The sequence below is a fragment of the Chelonoidis abingdonii genome, chromosome 5 (genome assembly GCF_003597395.2).
Source record: "Chelonoidis abingdonii isolate Lonesome George chromosome 5, CheloAbing_2.0, whole genome shotgun sequence".
Taxonomy (NCBI): Eukaryota; Metazoa; Chordata; order Testudines; family Testudinidae; genus Chelonoidis; species Chelonoidis abingdonii.
The window spans coordinates 144514611-144533271 of record NC_133773.1 but is presented as its reverse complement, the minus strand read 5'-3'; the positions used below and the strand labels follow the sequence as shown (position 1 = coordinate 144533271).

The 18661-nt window shown below is 53.7% G+C and overlaps 1 long non-coding RNA gene across 1 annotated transcript in view; it reads right to left on the bottom strand.

Annotated features, from left to right (window-relative positions):
* LOC116814676 (uncharacterized) overlaps positions 1-18414 on the bottom strand; it is a 34608-nt gene extending 16194 nt beyond the window's left edge. The window contains exon 1 of the long non-coding RNA XR_004371307.2: positions 17979-18414. This is a non-coding gene — a long non-coding RNA (uncharacterized LOC116814676). The remainder of the gene's footprint in view (positions 1-17978) is intronic.
* Between the last annotated feature and the right edge of the window lie 247 nt (positions 18415-18661).

The following is an 18661-nucleotide window of genomic DNA, read 5'->3' as shown; positions in this document are numbered from 1 at the left end:
AGGTGACAATATACAGGGTCATTGGCTTAAAAGAAAACAAACAGAATAAACAGCCTTATTCAAAAAGAAATACAATTTAAAACATTCCAGCAAAATACACACATGTAAATACAAAAACAATATAAAAACCTATATTGTCTTATACCTGAACTTACACTTGGAAACAGAAGATTAGCAAAGCCTGGAGATAGAGAGATCCCTCTTAGAGCCGAGAGAGCACAGAGACCCAGACAAAGGACTCACACCCAAAAATTCCCTCCCTGAGCTTTGAAAAATCCGGTTTCCTGATTGGTCCTCTGGTCAGGTGTTTGGTTCCCTTTGTTAACCCTTTTCAGGTAAAAGAAACATTAACCCTTAGCTATCTGTTTATGACACCTCCCCCACTGCAACTTGAGATCATTACCCAGTTCTCACCCAATAATCTCACTAATGCCCATCCTTTAGTGATTATAACTAAAGGTTTATTAATAAAAGAAAAGAAGAAGAGAGTTAATGGTTATTAGATCACATACATACAATAGTTGTTAAGTCCTTATATCAGGTTTGTAGCAGTGATAGAACAGACAGCTGGCTTGTAAAGTCTCTCTGGGAACTTCCAAAACATTGCAAGGTCCTCAGTCCATAGTTCAATATGCTCCTTTCAGTTGTAAATCCACAGTCCAGAGAGTTAGGGCAGGAAGGAGGCAAAATAGAGTTCTCTCAGGGGTCTTTTAGACCCTTTGCCATGTGCCCAGAAATGTACTGGCTCAAACAAAGCTCACAGAGCCCAGATGCGTGGAAAGTTACTGGCCCAAGATGGAGTCCAGGGTCATATGAGCACATCATATATCCTTACATGGCTTAGTGACTCACAGGGCAGCCCTGGTCCATATTTTGGCTGAGGCGTCCACAGAGAGAGCTATCTGGAGAGTTGATTCTTCTTAATGGCCCATCAAGCTTGAATAGTCCATTTACAATAGTCTGGATGTGAGTGTTACCCCAGGAACAAACACATTTGAGATACAGATACATACTCAATATTCATAACTTCAGATACAGATCTGATACCTGGACTGAACCAGGATAATCAATCATAGAATCCTAGGACTGGAAGGGACCTCGAGAGGTCATCTAGTGCCATCCCCTGCACTATGGCAGGACTAAGGATTATCTAGACCCTCCCTGACAGGGGTTTGTCCAACCTGCTCTTCAAAACCTCCGACGATGGAGATGCCACAACCTCCCTGGGCGATTTATTCCAGTGCTTGGCCACCCTGACAGTTAGGAAGTGTTTCCTAATGTCCAACCTAAACCGCCCTTGCTGCAATTTAAGCCCATTGCTTCTTGTCCTGTCCTCAGAGGTTAAGAAGAACAATTTTTCACCCTCCTCCTTGTAACATTTATTTACTTGAAAACTGTCATCATGTCCCTTCTCAGTCCTCTCTTCTCCACACTAAACAAACACAATATTTTCAATCTTCCCTCCTAAGTCACGTTTTCTAGACCTTTCATCATTTGTGTTAATCGTACTTGATAGACTTTTCCATTGACAGCTTACATGATACGCTTCGTATACGGTTGGCTGCAATTTAAGCACAGTGGTAGCAACAATGATACGAATGGTCATTTTCAATCATAGAACATTGCAGAGGGTCAGCCCCTGCCCCAAAGCCCTTAGGAGAAGCCAGAGCTGAGGCCTGGTGATTAAGGGATGTGCCCGAGGTTGCACAGAATTTGTGGCAGACCCAGAAGTCAACCCCAGATCTCCTGAGAGCTTTCAGTGGCACCCTCTTTCTGTGCAGCAGCACCCCTCCAGCCAGTACTCGCTCCCGCAAGAGAGGAGGCTGAAGGTGTGTGATGGAGATGAGTCTACGTCGGCAGACCATCTCAGGAGAACCAAGCTGAGACATGGGCCCAGCTGGCGCTCTGGGAGAGAAGTCACCTACTTCTGATTCCCCTGGAGATGGGAGCTCTGTGCCTCTCCCTGAGGGAACTGATGCCCTTCTCCATGTATGTGATAGCGCCCAGATATCATGGGGATGGGCACCTTAGAAGCATATATGATGATGATGGGCTCAATCCTTTAGTCCTTATCAGGCAAAATCACCAGGTACTGTGAGCAGGAGCAGCTCACGCAGGCTCCTTGGGGATCCCGGGGCTGCAGCAGGGAGCTGGGCTAAAACCAGAGGCCAAGCGCCTGCCCTGGATGACACTGGAGTAACTCCAATGATGTCAGAGGAGTCACTCTGGATTCAGCTTCTGGCCCCGAGCGCCCATCAGGGTAGAGAAGGTAAAAGAATCCACTGGGTGCGGAGGCTGAGGGTCTGTCTCGTGGTTGCGCATGTGCACACAGATCTGTGGGTGGGTTTGTGTCTGTGTTTGTAGGTGTTTTTGCCCATGCAACTAAGCAGAGGTGTGTGTTTCTGAGAGTGGGTGTGTATTTGTGGACCTAAGAACGTGCATGTGTTTGAGAGTCTCTGCGTTTTGGGGACCCCATGTCTCTCAGTGACTCTGTGTGTGTTTATGCAACTCGTTAGTGACGGTACGTGGGCCTGGGATTGTGTGTTTGTGGGTGTGGCCGTGTCAGCGTGTGTGTGAATACTGATATGTCTGTGCAGCTGTGCGTCCACACAGTGCTGACCGACTTACCCTGACCCTCTGTCCAATTCCCTTCCCGTTCGCCAGCAGGAAGTACGCCGAGTGCCTTGATGAGTTCAGACTCCTACGTCTGTCTACAGCCCTTCACACCGTCTGCCTGGGATGGAACAACTCCCTAGCTCTATGGCTATCCACCCCATACGTCTTCATCTCTCTCTCCAGCCATCTTCATCCATACTCTCCAATCCATCTATCCATCCCCAACTCTCACCAGCCAGCCAGCCCCATATCCCTTTCTCTCCCCAGAGCAACCCATCTAGCTATAATCTCCATCCGCACCCCCTGCTGTAAGCTCTCGGGGACTGTCTTTTTTGTTCTGCATTTGTACAGCGCCTAGCGCCCTGGGGCGCTGGACACGACAATACTGCAAATAATAACAGTAATTATCTGTCCATCCATCCAACATCTCCAGATGTACCCCTCCTTCCTCCTCTCTTTTTCAAGCAATGACCAAAATGCCATTGCAGCACCTGGAGCGAAGGGGGCCACTGTGATGCCGATCTCACCTCCCCCTCTTCCCGACCCGGGCAGCAAGCTCAGCCTTACTGCTGTCGACTAGGTGGTTTCATGCTGAAACCCCTCGGCAGGCTGAGCCATTAAGTTGTCACAGGCATTTAAAGGGTTGATTGAAGTGTTTGTCCTGCAGGAGAGGCGCAGCTGTAACCGCAAATCACTGTCTGTTACTCTGGGGACAAAGCAGTAATTGGGAGCTGACAGGAAGCTAATAATGTTTAAAGCCCACACTGTATTTTCATTTACGTTCATTAGCAATGCTCTAATGGAAGGAAAATTGATACTCATTTAGCCAGGGGTGGGAATTAAAACCATTCGAGAAAGCCCACTTTGCAGTGCAGGGAGGCGGGTTTGGGAAGGCAGAGCTCAGGCCAGGAACATGTCTGGCGAGGAGGAAAGCCATGTGCTATTTCTCAGTCTCAGATCTTGGGACCTAGATGCCATGGTGATGGGCTCCAGCACAGACTAGGCTTGGTCTAAAGCCCAGGTTGGATTTTCTCTTCTTTGGGGGGTGGTTCCAACGTCCTGATCGGGAGCTGAGAGGGGAGAAAGTTATCTCTTCCTCCCCTAAGCTACTTCAGAGTCTCAGGTTGGTGACTGCTTGTACATGAGAGGAACGCAGATGGGGGAAGATCAGGCAAAGGGATGAGGGTAGTGTTGCGTTCTGAGTGCTGTGAGGGCCGTGGTCTTGTAGTTCTTGTGGCAGAGAGTTCCACTGTCTAGGCGCAGCGCCCCTGGAAGTGTTCACCCTGCACTCCTGAGTCTCAAACTCTTTGTATTGGCATCACTGTCTTGATGGAAGGCAGCTGTCGTGAGAGGCTGCAGCAGCAGAAGGAAATCTGATCTCTCCAGTACCTGAGGCCAAAGATGCACATAGCAAGACAGAGACATCCATTTCGGCATCTGGGGTCTGACCAGAGGGAGCAAAACCTTTTGGGACATTCCAGCGGGCAGTTGGGGTTTGTCCGGCGCAGCCCGTACAGCAGCCCAGCCACAGAGGAAGGACGTGGCACGTTTTTCAGCAGAGAGGCCTTCTTGGTCTGGGTGAGACCAGGAGAAACACCAGGCACAGGGTCCTGGGGAGAGAGAGCGCGGTGGGCATGACTGGTGCTGTAACAGCCGCCCTCCTGAATGTGACTCACAGAAAGTGCCCCCTGCAGACAGGCTGAAGGAGAGCGCTGATATTATTCTTAAAGGAGCAGTACACAGAAACCCCGCTTCTGGTGACACCACAGAGGATCTAAGCTGGAGAATCAGAAAACTCTGCCCGGCTCTGCCTCTGACTTGCTGACCTCCGACTCGTCACTGCCCTACCCTGGGAAAATGGGGTGGTGAGAGACTCACCTGTCTCATTGGGGCTAAACCCCGCCACGCTTGCAAAGAGGGCTGGGTCTGCACCTGCAGGAGGCCAGGGAATTGCTAAGACAAAAGCACAGCGTCCACTGAGCATCCCAACAGGGGAGCAGCTGTGAGGCAAGCACCCCAGCACTCACCGCCAGGGCCCCAGTTCAAATCCAGCACCCGGAGCCGGGTAGAACAGGGATTCTCCCTCTGGGTCTCCAACCCCGCAGCTGGATGCTTGCGGTTGGCAGTGAGTGCAGCACCTGCTGGGGGCGCTAGAGAGCACTTGGGGAAGGGGGCAGGAGAGGATGAGTGGGGTGGAGCTGTTGGCTCCAACAGGGAATCCAGCTGGACCCGTCTAGCTCCTCTCTGCCCGCATCACCCTCTTCTTTCCCCTGTCCTTTATCAACAACCAAACCCCGTGGCCTGACTAACGCTACCGCCTCATTGCAGGCCTCCTTGCTGCTGCAGCTGAACTCCATTTCCCCAGCCGCTCAGCTCTGAGCTCCCAGCTATCCTGCCCAAAGACTCCACATGATTCAAGCTTCTCATCTCCCTGAGCATGGCTCCTGCCCACGATCACATCCCCCCCAGTGGCTGCAATAGCCTGCTACAGCTGCCCAGCTCAGGGAGTTGCTCCTGCAGCAGGGTCAGGACTGGAGCCGCACAGAGCGGAACCCAAATCCAAAGCTCAGGAAGTGTCTAGCTCTGGGGTTCTGGTTCCACTTGTTACAGCAGCAGGGCCAGCCATGCAGTTCAGACGCATTATCTGTTTTACATATGGGGAAACTGAGGCACAGAGGAGGGATGTGACTTGCCCCAGGTCAGCCAGCAGAACAGCAGCAGAGCCGGGATCAGAACCCAGATCTCCTGAATCTTAGCCCAGCATGCTGTCCACCAGGCCACAGCTAAAGGAGCCTGCTGCCTGATGGTGCCACACATCCAATAATGATCGATGTGTGTCCCTGACCCTGATTCAGGAGAGCACTGACGCACGTGCTCAAATCCTGTGGTACCCGTGCTCTCTGGAATCCAGGCCTAGACACTGTCATCCTCAAACCAGGGCTTAAATGGGATACCAGTGGGGCCTTTCCTTCAGCTGCCACCTTGCCCAAGGCCAGTCCCAGCCTTAGCACCCACAGCCGCTTCTGTCTGTGTTGGTGTCCAGGGGCCTGCCACTTTCTGGCCCCCCCAACCCCAGCACGTGAGCCCACGCCCTGGGCAAGTTCTCCCCTGCTCCTGAGGCTGCACCTCTTCCCCACGCTGCATGGCGTCCTGAGCTAGCCCGATTGCCACCAAAGCACATGCCCCTTTGCTGGCTGCGTGTGAAGTGAAAGTGCAGGGCCTCAGCCTGGTCCCTAGCCAGGCGGTTTCCCATGTTGCAGAAACCACCAGTACAAGGGGTGCAGCAAGGCTGGGAAGAACCGACTGGTGGTGCTCATGCCCCCTCTGTGCTCTCGTGATGCTCAGGGCAGAGCCGGGCAGCCCAGCACTATGATCTCCGAGATGGCCTATCCGGCCTGGAGTGGATTCACCTGCGCCGGCGGCATGCGAGGGGTTTGCGGTGGGTATCGTCCTCCCTCTGTTTAGATAAAAACAAACCCCTGGGCGCGCCTCCCGCCATTCCTCAGCCCTTGCTGGAAAGCCGGCCTGCGGGGAGCTCTGGCACGGCCTGATAGATTAAGTGCTGCTTGTCACTGCGCACAATGAGCTGCTTCCTGCCTGCTCTGCCAGGTAATTAAGATGCACTAAGCTACGGCAGCTCAATAGCTGATCACCAGGGCCTGGCCTGCCCCCTGCCCCTGTCCCTTGCTGAGTAGAAAGGGGGGACACGGGAGGTGACATTTTAACAGGAGAAGGAAATAGCAACACAGTTGAGCCAATCTGCTCCAGTCTCTATCAGCCGGGCTGGAGGGTCGCTGTGGAGCTGAGATCAGTCCCTTCGCTGGGAGTAGGGGTGTGTGTGTGTCAGTTGTCGCCCAGTAGCACTGTCAGCGCTCCGGTGCCCGTCGGAGAGCCAGTGGGGGTCATTATTAACTATTCTGATTTAATATCGATCTCACAGGCCAGAAACCTGCCCCACAATAGCTAGAAAACATCCCATCTGGATATAAAATTGTCAGTGACGGAGAATCCACCGCGACCCTTGGCAAGAATCACTCTCACTGCTAAAAATGTACACCTTCTTTCCTGTCTGAATTTGTTCAGCTTCAACTTCCCGCCATTGGATCATGTCAGACCTTCCTCCGCTAGAATGAGCCCGTTATCAAATATTTGTTCCCTGGGTAACTTCTTATAGACTGCGAGTCACCCCTTACCCTTCCTTTGTGAGGCTAAAATCAGATGGAGCTCTTTGAGTCTATCGCTACCAGGCAGGTTTTCTAACTCTCTGATCATTCTCCTGGCTCTTCTCAGAACCCTCTGCAATTTATCAACATCCTTCTTGACCGGTGGGCGCCAGAACTGGGCCCAAGATTCCAGCCGTGGTTGCACAAGTGCCAAATACAGAGGTCAAATATCCTCTCTGCTCCGACTGGAGAGTCCCCTGGTTAAGTGTCCCAGGATCACATTCGTTCTTTTGGCCACAGCGGCACCCTGAGAGTGGTAGTTTCAAAAGGCCACAACCAGGTTGGACCCCATTGTGCTGGGTGCAGTAAATGACAGGCCCTGCCCCAAAGAGAGTCTGCATCCACGCTCCCCAAAGGACCCTCTGGTAGTGCACTAGAGCTCAGGGCAGACCCTATGACGGTGCGCCAGCACTCGGGACAGACCCTTGCAAGCAGCCCTGTAGTAGCCTGGCGATGCACCCGAGACTGCCCATGATAACACCCCAATGCATCCAAGTCCCTATGACCACACAGAGACGCTCACCAGGGACCCTACAATCACCTGTTGGCCACCGTACAGTAACACAAGATTTAGGCTGTACGATCCTCACGCAGGAGCCTGGTCTTTAAAACCCCACGTAGGCCCCGGGTGCTGCACACATTCTAACAGTTCCCTCGCATTTAGGGGCAACCCTCCAGCCGCTGACCAGAACACAGGAGCGTTTCTGCCTGGCCCCTCTGGTTCTTCAGCAGCGAGGCCTGGAAATGCTCCCCCGGATCGTACTGCAGCTGCTGCCCAGGGCGTGCTGGGTTATTGGGAAATCCCGTCACTCATGGAGATGGATCCCAATCAAAAGCCAGACTCTGGTGCTCCCAAACTACAGAGCCACTGAGAGCCAGATCCAAGCGGGAAGTTCTGGCCTTTCTCCAATCCCCAGCTCATTGGGACCCATTTTCATCTTCAGCGACTGTGCCTGTGATCTCCCATCACCCTCCCAGCACACAGCCCATCCGCCGACAGACAATGACCCAGGCCAGTTCCTTCAGCTCTTGTCACATTTCACACGCTCCCCCAGGATATGCCACTGTCGTCCAGTCAATTATGCGTTGTCATACCAGTGCCACGGGGATGGTAAGACGTTTGCTCTCATTCTAGATCCATTAAACCTGGAGCTGCTCAAGGAAGACAGATGTGGTCCCAACCCGCACCCAGGCGGCTGTGATGGGGCTCAGAGCTCTGAACGTGTAACTGGAAGAGACGTTTCCCCCGCCACTCGCAGTGTCTCACTGAGGCCTGGGCCTTGCTCTCTATCCTAGCACTGGCTCTGGCTCGCTTACCCTGCCGTCTCCGCGTGCTGCCAGCAAGCTGGCTCCAGTCCTGCTCTCACTGCCAGCCCGACTCCCAGACTGAGAGCCGGGGCAGGACATGGGGGACACGCCAGAGGCACACACACAATCCAAGGGGGTGGACGGACAGATGAGGCAGGTGGATATGGGCGTAAGACAGGCAGATAGACAGATGATGGTTTCCCCAGCTGGACCGGGACACCTGATCCATTGGTTGCTCCCTGCCCCTGGCCATTCTGATAAAAGCAGATACTCAGACCTCACCTGCCCATCTTCAGCCCTGGTGTGTGATGGGAGCTACTTTGTCCCTGGCAGGACTGCATGGCCAGGAGAAGCTCGGGATCACAGGATTTCTTTGCACGTAGGCAGTGAAGTGATGGGCCCGCTCGAAATACAACAGCTGGGTCCCCAGCTAGGCGTGGGGACGGATGGAGCTGAAGAAAAATTCCAGTTTCTCCAGGTTTCCCCTGCAGCGCAGCTGGGATTCCCAGATATCCGCCTGTCCTTTGCAGTGCCCTGCCCACGCTCCGATGGAGGACGGGGGGTTGGGGCGGCTGGAGGGGAGACAGAGACATGTGCTGAAGTGAAACGCCAGGTGCTGCAGGTCCCTCCCTCCTCCCACTGCCCCATGGAGCCTGTGTATGGAACAGGTACTGGCATGAGGCAGCAGCTGCTGCTCCCGTTTGTTCAGCCAGAGGCCCTGGCCTGGAGTGGGCCGAACCCAACAGCTGCCGGGGCGGGTGAGCAGGTCGGGGAAGGGATGTGCTGGGGCCGGGCTTTGCTCGCAGTCCTCCCGGGAGGGGGAGGAAGGGGAACGGTGACTTTTCCTTCATCTCTGCACCCTGCCAGCTCCTCGGTTCAACACCTGACATGCGCTGTCACGGAGCCATCAACCTGGAAAGGACCTTGGGAGCTCATCACATCCAGCCCCTGCATGGACGCGGGACCAAGTAACCCTAGACTGTCCCTGACAGGGGTTCGTCCAACCTGTTCTTAAAAACCTCCAAGGGTGCGGATTCCACAACCTCCCTTGGATGCCTGTTCCAGAGCTTAACTCCCCTTAGAGTTAGAAAGCTTTTCCTGAGACGTAGCCTACATCCCTCCTCTTCGCTGCAGGGGCAGCCGCACTAACGGAACGGGGGAAACAGCCTTCTTGCTCTTGGTTTAGCTGCCTGGAGCCTCAGTATCCTCCCCCACCCTGCAAAGAGCAGTGGAAGTCCTGTTCGTCCCCCGCAGCCCTGGGAAGGAGCATGCTCCATCGCTCCGCGCGGCTGGACCATGCACAGACCGGTCTTAAGGAGGAGCATGCTCAGTGCACATGGAATCTTCAGAGAATTTAGCTGCCAAACTCAAACACGTGTCTACTGAGAATGTGCAAAATGAGATTTTTTCCAAGGCTTGTAACTTGGCCAAATTGGAGGGTTTTCTCATGGGAACAGCAAAAGGCACCTCCCTGACTCCAGGGTGACCCCCTCCTTCTGAAATTTCAAGTCCCTTCTCCAATGCATGAGGGCACAAGAGCATCTTAAAGAACCAACAGTAAGATTTTTTTTTTAACATGGGCAAAACAACGGATTTTCCCCTAATGTCATTTTAAGAAATGGCTGAACTGTTTTTGCCGAAACTTCCCAAAATAGTCAGCCTGAGACAGACACCTGGCTTGGAAAATGGATGTCCAAATAGGTAGCATTTGCAACATTATGAGCAATTGAAAACAGGGTCTTATAATAGGAAGTGTCAGGCGCACGCTCCCCTTTAATTACAGATGTGCCCAGAGGCCTTCGTCAGGATCGGGGCCCTGCTGTGCTAGGTTTTGCACAGCAATATAGGAAACCATGGACGCTGCCCCAAAGAGCTGGCAATCTACGAAGGCAAGAGACAGATGGCTGCCGAAGGGAGGAGGGTGTGAGCAAATGTGTCTGCAGACAGGTTCATCTGCGATTACTGAATTACTATGAACAGACAAAGCAAGTGTCAGCGACCAGCCCCCACTGCCCCACAAGCCGGGCATCAGCAATCGGCTGATTGTGAGATTGCCCAGCCCCACCTCCCCTCCTACTGCCCCCTCATTCAGACCCCACTTCCCCTCTGCCTATTGTCCAGCCCTGTCTCCCCTCCCATTCCTCCTTCACCTGGCCCCACCTCCCCTTCAGTTCACCTCATTGTCCACCTCCTGTCCCCCCGGTCCTGCTTCCCTTCCCTTCCTATTCACCCTGTCTGAGTCCTACAGTTTGCAGTGTGCAAAGGGAGAGCTCCAGGCAGTGGGGTAGTGCTCTGCAGTGGCCCTAGTGAGGGCCCCCTCCCCCTCCAGGGACTGCCATTGACTCCCGGCAGTGCACTGACTCCATCAACAGGTGCGTCTGCCTTTCTGGGGCATACGGTGCTATGAGGTCACATATCACCCGCCAGCTGCTGCTGGAGTCACCACCGAGAGCCCCCATTGCGGGAATCTGCAGCCCCCCCAGTACGTCTCAGAAACGATCTCCTAATGCCAGGCAAACAGCAAAGCCCCTGAGGGAGCCAGCTCCACGGTTAGCGAGGCAGCAGCGAGATAACCGCGAGACGCACCCTGCACGCCGAGAACGGGGCTTGGGGGAGGATGTCAAACACTGCAGGAGCCTGTCACTCCATTAAATATTTGTAGGACAGGTTTCTGCAGCGGCTATGGGGCATCCGACTAGGCCAGAAACACATGGGAAGACCGAACAGCCACAGATCCAGGAGCACGTAGGTGGCTGGGTGGAGCTGGCTTGCCCCCTCGATCTGTCACCTATCCCCAAATCCACCACTCCAGCCCAGGCCCCGTCCTGCCACTGCAGAGGGGCTAACGCTAGGCTCCTACATGACCCTTATTAAGGCACCTTAATGTAAGCTGGGCTAATTCTGCAGAGGTGCTCAGCACCCACAAACCCCAGGGAAGTCAATGGGAGCTGCAGGGGCTCAGCACCTTTGAATAGGGGAATGGAGAAGCAGAACATCGGGCAGGCAGGTTCAGAAATCCTGGCCCAGTGGCCTGGCCCTGCCTTTCTCTTGCACTGTTAGAGACGCAAGATGCCTTTCTGATTCGTGCTACACCCCCAAAAGCAAAAAATGTAGAGGGCACCACAGGATCGGGCCCCCGTTCCAGTGGCGCTGAGCTGGCAAAGTGCTTCCCTGGCGCTTGCTTGAGGGGCGAAACACCCAGACAAAGCCTCCGATCTGATTAAGTCAGAAGGGCTCCGATCACTCCCAGACGTTGGGGCAGGCTGAGAAGCTGCGATTAGCTCCTGCTGGGGGAGGGACGGGGAAGGCTTGGATTCTACTCTGGTTCTTATCCCACACCCATCACCGTGGTATCTGAGCTCCTCGAGCCCTGTTGTTTGCAGGGGGTTGCATGGAGTGTGAGGCTTCCTTGTGAGTGGTGAATTTGGGTCTAGACAGGGATTGCTCCATGGGGCCATCCTGCCTGCTCCTTGCCATAGCCAGCTGAGGGTACACGGCCCGCCTAGGCTGACTGCTTCTCCTCGGCCACTCACCGAGGTTAAGGCCAGAAGGAACCACCAGACCATCCCATCTGCCCTGCTGTACAGCCCAGGCCACTGACCCCAACCAGCACCCACGCCCCGACCCTGCACCTGGAATTAGACCGAAGTATTACAGGCCGCAGGGGACTGGATTAGTATGTGCCCCAGAGACAGAATCAGAGGGACTGAGCGGCACCAGTGCCCGAGGCCCCCACAGTCATGAGACATGCCCAGATAATCCTGGGAAGCGACCTGCACCCACACGCTGCAGAGGAAGGTGACACCCCCCCTCCCAGCGTCACTGCCCCTCTGACCTGGAGGGAAATTCCTTGTAGCCCCCACATACCCCTTCCTGATGCCCGCAGGCTGCTGACAGCCTGCAGCGTGAGCTTTAGGAACTTCTAGATGCTCCAGAGGGATGCAAGAACTCCCTGAAGAGTTGTCCGGGTGTGCATGCCGAACCTTCCTTCTCCTGTTTGCATTTGTGCCTTTCCACAGTGCCTCAATCAGCACCCAGTGCCTCAAGGCAGCTGGCCGTGGCAAACACCTGCTCTGGGGACATTGCATCCCAGCGGATTCCTTCTGCATGACGAGAGACCCAACCTCAACCAGCCCTGGGCTCTGCAGCCCCACCTTCTCAGCTCCCCGCTCTCTCTAGAAGGACCAGAACCAAAATGCCCCGATTCAGACTTTGGACATGTTCAGATTTAATTCCAAAAACTGTCACATGAGCCCGTCGTGGGCCTTGATCCCAATTCCCTGGCTGACATGCTGGGAGCTGGCAGCGGCACCATCCCAGAATGCACCTAACAAAACGATCCTGGGATGAGGGTTAGCTTTGAAGAACCACAACCACATCTGTTGACCCAAGGCCTGACACCTTCTCACTCTTCTGGGGTGGAAAGCAGCAGCTGTTTCACAGTGCCCAGATTCAGTGACAGAACAATGCTGAGCATTTCCCAGATCAGGATCTCAAAGCACGTTTGAAAGGTGAATAAACAGAAAATATCCAAGTGAGGCCAGGAGGGAAGTGAATTGACTTGCTCGGGGTTATGTAGCAACTAAGAAGTGGGGCTGGGCTCAGAGCAATGTCACCTCGCTCCTAATTCCATGCTCACAGCACTGGGCCTCTCTACACAACACGTGGGAATTCAGCACAGGGCGAGGAGAAGAACGTGGTATGCGACTGACACGACAGCTGGAGCAGAAGGCCGGAGGATGCAGTTAATACAACAGAAAGAGGCAACACCCCTCCGCCTGGGAAAACGCCATGGGATCTGTAGTAACACAATGACATCAGCTCTGCATTATTACCGGTAGCACCTCAAGGCCCCTCTGTGCTAGGCGCTGCACAGCCAGCCTCCCTCCCCTGCAGTCTTAAAGAGGCAAGACACCCAAAGGAAAGGAGGGGAAGTCACTTGCCGAGGTGATACAGCAGGTAGGTGGTAGAACCAGGGCTAGCACCCAGCTCACCTGACTTCCCAAGCCAAACCCCTACCCACTAGACCACACTGCCTCTTGTTCTCATCCAGGCATTTGTAGGCACACCACTGCCCTGGCCATACCATTCTAGAGCACTGAGGTCGGCAGCACTGACTCTGAGAGAATAGCGCCCCCTAATGAGTCACAACCGTATTGCCTGTAGGACCTTGTTGCTTTTTTTCCCCAGACACACCCTCCCGCCCCCCCCAAAAAACCCACCAAACAAACCCTTTTTAGCTTGGGAGCCCTGACAAGCCCACAGCCCATGCTGGTGCTACAGTAGCAGTGCATGCGATTTTCGATGCACTGTAGAAACAGCTAATTTTGGGTAAATATTATGATCCCTATTTTAAAATGGGGAAACTGAGGCTCCAATCATTAAGTCACTTGCCTGAGCCTGTGACATTACAGGGACTAGAATCCAAGTGGTCTGGCTCTGCTCTCAATAAACTAGACCACCTGTAGCACCCCAAGCTCTTTCTTAACCCTGTAAGCCTTCAAGCCTAGCCTGAAGCAGGAGCTTTCCCTGTGATTACGAAGGAGGTTCGGTAATTCTTCCCATCCCAAAGTGCTGGGTGAGGCCACATAAACAAAGTGCAGGTTGGGGGAATTAGGAGATAAGGTGCATCCATCCTTCGGTGTCCTGGAGCACGTCAACAGGGTAGTAAGAAGTTACAGGGCGAGAGGACATGTAAGCCTCACCCCTCCCAGTAGTGCATCAGAAATGCAGCCACCTCTGGGGCGGAACACAGCAACTGCCAACAGCACAACAGAAGAGTCTTGGTAACATCTTGGTAGGCATGCAGAGGGCTCTGCAGGGCATTGCCAGCCTCAGCAGTCACCAGGCTGGGTTTGGGATGACAGGGGAATCCCAGCCCCCTCGCTCTCAATGGTGTGAGGTATAGACCAGGGAGCACCCGGAAAGGAATCAGATTGGGGTTCACAGCCACAGAGCTGGGATAAGGGTCCCAGCTTTCCTGGGGCTGTGGCAGCCTCTCGGGTGATCCCGTATACCCCAGCAAGGGGAAGCAGCAGGCAGAGTTGGAAGCAACACGGATTTATTATGAAGCCCAAAGGAAACCTCAGTCCTGCAGCCTCATCACCAGCATTCCCTCCGCAAGCAGCATCCCAACCCGGCAAAGCGCTGATTTACTGATCTCCGGTGTCCTCAGGTGGCAGCACTGCCGAACTGCTTGGGATTCCCAGGGAAAGGCGAAATAAACAGAACGGGGGTCCCGTCCAGCACATTGCTGCTGGGGCGGCTTGAGGGCTGGGAATGCGATGTGCCCCTTTGTGGGCACAGTCACCCTATTGGTCCCGGAGAAGCAAGGGTCATCCATTCCCAAGCCTCTGTCCAGACCCTGCCGGGATGCGTGTATCACACACTTTGGGTAGGTGGGTGGATGGATACTTTCTCCTCTTTCACCAGGGTCTCTCTTTGCCCACCTCCTGGTCTTCCCGTACCCCGATTCCTCTCCCATCCCAACTTTCCCTGCCTCCCAGCCTTCCCCACGTTCCTCTGCCAGAGGCCTCCTCTTTCCCAGGTTCTCTCCCTCCCTGTGGGCCTCTGGTCTTCTCCCCCACGACTTGTCCAACCCTTACCTGTCTGACCTGCCCCTCTCCCAACACGCCTGAATCTCACTGTCCCACCTCTGCCCACAGGCCTTGAGTCCCATCAACACACCCTGCTGGGCAGGAATGACAGAGAATATTGAGGAGTCCAAGAGAGCAAGGAGGAGTAACAGCTTACAAGGGCTCCAAAGGAAGGTTGGTCTTAGGGCCAAAGCGTTGGACGGAGTCTCAGGAGACCGGGGTTATATTCCTGGCTCTGTCACTGGTGTTCTGGGTGATGGAGGGCAAGTCCCTGCTCTGTGCCTCAGTTTCCCCATCTGTAAAATGGGGACAACACCACTGATTGCTTTGAGATCTACTGCTGAAAAGTGCTATGAAGAGCCAGGGGTCATCATGTGGGGGAGGGATCAATGTCGCCCTCTTCATTCGTACAGCGCCCAGCACACCAGGGCTGTTGCCACCACATCAATATGAAATAATGAGGATATTGCCTTATAACCATGCCTATTTGGGGGCTACATCAAATCAGGAACCAGCCAACCAACTGACTTCAGCCTCATTCCCACCATCCTGGGGTCGGTGCATAATGCCAGCAGCCTGGTCAGGGCCAGCTTTATAACTGCGGGGCCCAATTCGAATACCCAGCGGTGGTCTGGGGCTTCAGCAGCACTTTGGCAGCAGGGGGTCTGCTCCAGGTTTTCCGTGGCACCGAAGGACCCCCCCGCCACCAAAATGCCACCAAAGACCCCAGAGCTGACCCCCCGCCAGGTGAGTAAAAAAAAAAATGAAAAAGGCCCCTAAGTCGAGGGGCCCTGGCGCAGGGCCCAACTCCAGGGATTCGGGTGAATCAGCCTAAAACCGGCCTTGAGCCAGCTCGTGGACTCCTGACCTACCCTCATGCATGAGCATGGAGGGATAAGCATTCCTGGAGACGTGAGGCTGAGCTAACCAGCAGACAATCTTTGCTTAGCTTTGGGACACACGCTGCTCCTGTGTTCTATTCCTTGCTCTGTGCCACTTCACTGCTCTGTGCCTCAGTTTTACGATCTGTAAAAAGGGGCTTCATCTCTCTTTCCTATTTCATACAGTTGTGGGAAGGGTTAATTCATAGATTCCCAAGAGCAGAACGGACTACGGCAACAATCTAATCTGACCTCCTGCATATCGCAGCCAGAGAACTTCCCCCAATAGTATTTGTTTGAACTAGTGCAGATCTTTGAGAAAAACACCCCATCTTGATTTTAAAAGGAATGTTTGTACAATGCCAGGAAACTCCTGGATGAGAGGTGCTAGGAAAGTGCTATTAAGAAATAATCATAACACTACCCAGTTCTCACATATTGGCTTGACAGAACTTGACTTTTTTAAATATAATTTCAACCGAGAAAATCAATGCTTATTTTAAAGCATTTTTTTTCATTTTTTATTCATTTCTATTTTCACAGTTGTGCAAAATTAGAAGGGGAAGCTGCAATCATATGGTGTAGCAAAGATCCCCTACCCCCTGCTCCAGCAGCATCCTCACCCCACTGCCTCCTCATTCCTAAAATGAACGTGGTAAAGCATGGGTGGAGGGGATGGAGGCAACTGCCCCCCACACACACTTAAATAGCACCCCTGCTCCAATTCCACCAGCGTGTTTTATACACATCAAGGTGGGACTCATAGCTCTCAAAAGCACCATTTCATAGAATCATAGAATATCGGGGGTGGAAGGGACCTCAGGAGGTATCTAGTCCAACCCCCTGCTCAAAGCAGGACCAACCCCAACTAAATCATCATTGTCAAGCCTGACCTTAAAAACCTCTAAGGATGGAGGTTCCACCATCTTCCTAGGTAACCCATTCCAGTGCTTCACCTCCTTCCTAGTGAAATAGTGTTTCCTAATATCCAACCTAGACCTTCGCTCCCCATTTGTCTTACGTTGCCGAGGTGTCACTTTCGATTAGTATGGGTGGAAATAATTTTGTCTTGGTCTGGGTGTTTATACACTGAAATTGATGTTTACCGACATTTACTGATAAAAAGCTAATCCTTCCAAGCCTAGTTATCTCGCACTTCCCACCAGAAGATCTCAATGTGCTTTACAAGGGAGGCTAGTATCCTTATCCTTGTTTCTCAGATGGGGAAACTGAGTCACAGAGTGGGGAAGCGACTAAACTGAGATCACACTCAAAGGCCTGCTCCTATACAGCCGATGAGCCGGAGTCTGAGCTCTGCAGGAACAAATCCCACATTCTCAGGCGTGGTACCACTCATTCCAATGGTTGCCCTGTCGTTCAGACAGTGTGTTGAGAAACATGATAGTAAACTGAATCTGAAATGGTTCTAAATTCTCATGAGCTCCAACCAAAGCTGGCCAGTGCTCCACCTAGCCCGCTCCCCGCAGTCTCTCACTCGGGTGCCCCCGTACCCCACTCTCCATGCCCAGGAACATGCACCCACCTGCCATGATAATACAAATTATAACCAACTGTGGAGACTTCCTCATCCACTCTGGCTTCGTCTTGCTGCCGGATACTGGCCTGTCTTTTGCAGGCCAAGCTTTGAACTGAACTAAACTAAAATGCTGCTTGTACTTGCTGAGAGTAAGAAGGAGAGGTGGCTGTCAGACCTCGGCTAGCACTGCAGAGCTCTGCCTGTGGCTCTAGACACACATCTCCGTGCACAGATTCACTGATTCCAAGCCCAGAAGGGACCATTGTGATCACCTAGTCTGACCTCCTGCATAGCTCAGGCCAGAGACCTGCCCACAATAATCCCTAAAGCAGAGCTTTTAGAAAACCAGCCCATCTGGATTTAAAACTTGCCAGTGATGGAGAATCCATCACACCCCTGGATAGGTTGTTCCAATGGTTATTCACTCTCACCGTTAAAAATGTACACCTTATTTATGTCTGCATTTGTCTAGCTTCAAGTTCCAGCCATTGGATTGTGGTAGACCTTCTGCTGCTACACTGAAGAGTCCATAATTAAATATTTGCTCCCCAGGTAGGTATTTATAGACTGGGACCAAGTCCCTGCACCTTAAACCTTCTCGGTGTTAAACTAAACAGATTGAGCTCCTGGAGTCTCTCACTGTATGGCAGGTTTTCTAATCTGCTGTTCCTACTGAAGCAATAAGCATTCACGCTGCTACGTCCGTGCCCACGCAGAGCCCCATTCACCCCTATGGCTACGTGGAGCCACCTGAGCCAAACTCCCCTCCTGCTCCAGAGGCCCAGATTCCTTCCCTTTGTGCAAACAGGAGACTCACCTTCAGCAGCGTCAGGCATATGACACGTAACTGAAGAGTCCTGAGTCCACATCACCCACTGCTGCAGGGGGCTAGGGGAGGAAGCTGCATGCTGTCTGCATGGGCACCGGGGGTGCAGGGTGCTCCCAGCTGGTGCAGAGTGAAGTTGGCTCTGGGCTGGGAGGGAACATGGTTTTCCTGCTGGGGGTGAAGGTACTGGGTGTGCTCCCAGCTCGGGGGTTGGAGAAAGAGGACTATGCTGGGGAGGGGGTGCCACGGGCTGCATGCTGGGGGAGGGGGTGCTGGGAAATCAAGGTCGCAGGGAGAGATGAAGTGCTGGTAGCTGAGGGGCAGGGGGTAAGGATCGGGGTTTTGGGGTGCTCCCAGCTGGCGTGGAGGGAAGAGAAAGCTGCATGTCGCTTTGCTGGGGGGGGAAGGTGCTTGCAGCTGGTGGGGGGCAGGATGCTCCCTGGGGGGACTGAGGGTTCCCTGCTGGGGGAAGGGGCGGGAGCCGGGGGGGGGGTCCAGGCCCCTCCCGCGGCAGACCAGGCTCCTCTTAGAGGGCGGTGGCTCCCCGCGGGGGTGCGGGGGGGCTGATTAGCGCTAGGCTCCCCCTGGGGCGGGAGGGAGGTTCCCTGCTGGGGGGAGGGGCATCTATGATCCTCCCTGGGGGCGGGGCGTTCCCTGCAGGGGGCGGGGCTAGG